General features: G+C 48.2%; 1 pseudogene; it reads left to right on the top strand.

Moving 5' to 3' along the window:
* Positions 1-4,136: 4,136 nt before the first annotated feature.
* LOC134367734 (cytochrome c oxidase subunit 6B1-like) lies at positions 4,137-4,383 on the top strand (annotated as a pseudogene).
* Positions 4,384-4,792: the final 409 nt, after the last annotated feature.

Here is a 4,792-nt window from a genome sequence, read left to right as displayed (position 1 = left end):
TGTGCCCAAGATGCAGGACTTGGAGTCAAAGAAGATTATTTTGGAGCTTTAAGACTTATTGTCTATCCTGATGTGCTTTGGGCTTGTTTGGGGCCTGTTTCTCCTTTCTTCTGGCCTAGTCCTCCCTTTTGAAATGGGAATGTGTAGCCAGTGTCTGTTCCACTATTGTATCTTGGAAGTAGATAAATTTGGTTTTGATTTTTACAGGTTCATGGCTGGAAGTTTTGCCTTTGGTCTCAGATGAGACTTTGGACTTTGAAGTTGGTGCTGGAACAAGCTACGACTTTTGGGACTGCTGGGATGGAATAATTGTATTTGTATGTGACAGTGACATGAGTTTTGGGGGGCCAGGGGCAGAATGATAGTTTGGATGTCTTGCCCCCACCAAAACTCACATGGAAATCTGACCCCAATGTGGCAGTGTCGGGAGCTATTTGAGTCATGGGGTGGATCCCTCATGAATGGATTAATGCTCTCCCTGGGGCAGGGGGGATTAATGAGTGAGTTCTCACTCTATTAGTTCCCATGAGAGCTCGTTGCTTAAAAAGACCCTGGCACCTCCTCTCTCTCTCTCTCTCTTGCTTCCTCTTGCCATGTGATCTGCTTGTACCCACCAGCTGCCTGCTACTTTCAGCCATGAGTAGAAGGAGCCTGAGGCCCATGACAGATGCAGCTTTCCCAGAATCATAAGCCAAATAAACCCCAGTTCTTTATAAATCACCCAGTCTCGGGTATTCGGTTATAGCCACACAAAAACGGACTAACAGGCCCCCACTGCTTTCTATTACTTATGATATGAGGCTGGCCATTGAGTTTGAGGACAGTAAGGACAGGAAATTTGAGGACAGGATGTAGGAGGACAGGGAGTGTGAGGACAGGAAGTTTGAGGACAGGAAGTGTGAGAATAGTTGGAGGACAGGAAGTGCCAAGACAGGAAATGGGAGGACAGTTTGAGGACAGGAAGTTCAAGGACAGTTAGTGTGAGGACAGTTGGACTACCAGAAATATGAGATAGGAAGTTCAAGGACAGAAAGTTCGAAGACAGGAAGTATGAGACAGGAAGTTCAAGGACAGGAAGTGTAAGGACTGTTGGAGGACAGGAAGTATAAGACAGTAAGTTCAAGGACAGGAAGTGTGGGGACACGAAGTTTGAGGACTGGGAGTTTGCAGACATGAAGTGTGAGATCAGTTGGAGGAGGGAGTATGACAGGAAGTTCAAGGACAGGAAGTTCGAAGACAGGAATTGTGAGGACAGGAAGTATTAGAACAGGAAGTTCCAGGACAGTAAGGAAGACAGGAAGTTTGAAGACAGTTAAGGAGACCCCAGCAATGGGGTCATCTTGTGCTCAGGAAGGTTGGAAATATTTGCTGGACCATCAGTATGGTCACTCTAGGAACTTCATTTGGCTGCACATTATTTAGAGAAGAGGGGCCAATGATAGGAGAGTCTTCCTACAGTCTTAACCTATACGCACAGCGTTCAGGTATGTGCAAAGGCAATGCTGAGTTCAAAGGAATGAAGCATTGACACATGCAACAATGTGAATGGACCTCAAAACATCATGCTGAGTGAAAGAAGCCAGACGCAGAAAACCACATATCACATCATTCCATTTATATGAAATGTCCAGAAGAGGCAAATGCATAGACACAGAAAGTAGATTAGTGGTTGCCAGGGGATAGGGTATGGGGGGATGGAGAGTGACTGGTAATGGGTTCTGGGGTTGTGGAAATGTTCTAGGGTTGGTAGTTATACTAGTAAATATATTTTGTGAATGCAATAGACACCACTGAATCTTCCATTCTAAAGGGTGAATGTTATGGTATATGAATTATATCTCAATCAAAAGAATAACATAGAGTTGTGTCAGAGTGATGAACCTCACTCAATGTCCACTGGCTGAGTGTTTATTGAGCAAAGTTTCTGCCGGCTGTAGGCACTGGAAACACTAAGAGCAACACAAAGCCCTGCCCTCATGGGGTGACAATCTTGAGAGGGTGACATATAAGAAGCAATGTCCTTGCCCCTCTGGCTGGGGAGGGGGCAGCCACAGAAGCCCTGGCTTAGGTGAAGAAGATTTTACATGAAATCAAGTTCAGAGCTGTGATTAATCTAAGAGGTGAGCTGATGTTTATAAGTGAAAGTGGCCAAACACTTCGGATAGCCCCAATAAGGGCCCCTAAAGACGTCCATGTCCTCATCTCCAGAGCCTGTGAATATGTTCTGTTACATGGCAAAAGAGACATTGCAGATGTGATGAAGTTAAGGATTTTTGAGATGGAGAGATCAACCTGGATTATTCGTGTGGGCCCAATGTCACCTGATGAGTCCACAAAAGCAGAGAGGCTTTACCAACTGCACAGAACGAGAGAGAATGGAAGTGTGAAGACTTGACCCAGCATTGCTGGCTTCGAAGACAGAGGAAGAGGCCACAGCCAAGGAATGGGGGCAGGTTCTAGAAGCTGGGAGCATGGTGTGGCTGGAGCAGGGAGAATGAATGAAGGAGGATAGAGGGAGGACTTGTGGTGAGGTCCCTGTGGGTCACAGGATGGTGTTGGCTTTTGTCTAAGTATATTGAGAATGCACTGGAAGACTCATCATTTTTTCAAAAAAAGTACTGCAATAAAGAACAGTCTTAAAGTTTACAAAACACAGAATATGAAGGCTGGGTGGCTGGCTCAGTTGGTTAGAGCACAGCCTTGTGACACCAAGGTCAGGGGTTCAGATGCCTGCACCTGCCAACCACCAAAAAAACAAAACAAAACAGAATCTGAAGAAAAATTCAGTAAGAAAGTGGGGAGGTAGCTTTGGGAAGAAATCAGCCGGTGGCCGTGACTCCAAGTTTTGGGGGAGATGACAGAAAGGGAAGAAAAGGGAAGATTCTTGGTTTTGTCTGGTCTCTGTTTACCGCCTGAATCTCCGACATGGAAGTGAATCCAGTTGGGTCTGGAGCTAAACTTGCCCTAAATCTGGGGATTCGCAGAAGAAGGACATGAACCAGGGGCCCTGTCCTTGGGCCCTGCATCCCCCAGGGAGACCTAAGGCCACATCAGTGCTGGCTTCACCTGATAAGTAAGGAGCTCCTATCCCCACTCCTTCCCAAAGCCACCTCTACCTAACGTGCAAGTGCAACCATCTGAATGCTCAGTCCAAACAGGAAGGAGTCCAGACTCGAGAGACCGGTGGTTATTACATAATTCACGAGAGCAGGGGTTCCCTTTCTTCCTTCCCCACCTCCCCAGTCCCCATTCCCTGCATAGTTAACATTCCTGGACAGTCCGTATCACTCCTCTTTGTGCTTCAGTACACCCCACCCTGTTTCCCCACAGGATCTGAGGCACCGCCTTGCACAAGCAGCTGGGAAGAGGGAGCGTAGCACAGGCAGAGCTGACTGACTGGTCCAGCACGGCCTTCGCTTGGCCTCTTCTGTCTGATGGGACCCCGGGGGGCTAGGGCTCCATCAAACGTGCCGGCCATCATTCCTAATTCCACCAGACTCCGGGAAAGTAGCGTGACCCCCATCTCATTGGGATTTTAACTCAGAAAGATAAGCTGTGTAGACACAGGGTGCAGTCAGGGATCCGAGTGGGATAGGATGCCCTTCTATAATGAGATGAGAGGGAAGAGACACGGAATTGCACACAGGGGAATGAGCTTCAAAAGGAGAAATATTTTGTAGCTAGCTGTCTGGGCGGCCATAAGGGACCGACTCCAACATATTTTGCCTCCCACATTGGAAGCAGTGCCAGGAGGAGCCCTTCCTTGGCCTTCCTGTGGCTGGGAGCATGTCGGGTGTGTCTGAGCAATGCGGGGTCCTGCCCAGGAGGCGCAGATACCCAGTGGAGTGGCTTTCAGCAAAGGGCTGGAGCACTAAGAGTGCACAGTCTCTCATTCCAGACCCTACCCTTGGGCTGCACGACAATTGTGGGCTGAGGTGGGACAGCGGGCAGGCCTGAGGCCAATCAACTCTGGGGCTGGAGCTCACCAAAGCCCGGTCAATGGTTCCCTACCCCCAAACAGGCATGCAGGATAGGGCTCAGGTGCGGCCCAGTTATGCAGCGGCAGCCACACCAATAACTTAGGCATCCAGCACTGAGCTTCAAGTGCTTCAAGAGCAACTTGAGGAGTCAGCACCATGGCAGAAGACATCAAGACCAAAATCAAGAATTACAAGATTGCTCCTTTTGACAGCCACTTCCCCATCCAGAACCAGACCAGTACTACCTGGACTTCCACCACTGCGAGAAGGCAATGACCACTAAAAAAGCAATGTTTCTGTGTGTGAGTGGTACCACCATGTGTACATGTCCGTCTACACCATAGCTTGAGTCTCAGCTTGGGAAGACTATTGGGCTGAAGGCACATTTCCTGAGAAGATCTGATCTGGCTGCACCTCACCTCTCCTCTGTCTTCTGTCCTTCTCCTGGGGTGTGGTAAAAGGAGACTTACCCTGGGACCCTGAAGCATGACTTAACTAATAATAAAAACACATTGGAAACCTGTGAAAATAAATAAATAATAACTGAGGCTTCTGAAATACCCAAGGGGTGAGAGTCTGAGCTCCAACCCAGCTCCAAGCATCCAGGCCCCAGCTGAAGACCACAGTTCCTTCGTCCAACCCCTGGACAGCTTCCACGTCCAAGTGAGTGAAAGTCTTCCCTAGACCCTCTTTATTCTCACACTGTCATTTTCCTAGAGCAAGTAGTGACTTCAATTCAAGTCACTTTTCAAAGATCCCAAGCACCTTCTGTTATTGTTTAACACCTGTATATCCCACAACCTGAAACCAGA

The sequence above is a fragment of the Cynocephalus volans genome, chromosome X (assembly GCF_027409185.1).
Source record: "Cynocephalus volans isolate mCynVol1 chromosome X, mCynVol1.pri, whole genome shotgun sequence".
NCBI classification, from domain to species: domain Eukaryota; kingdom Metazoa; phylum Chordata; class Mammalia; order Dermoptera; family Cynocephalidae; genus Cynocephalus; species Cynocephalus volans.
This window is presented reverse-complemented; position numbering and strand designations above follow the sequence as displayed.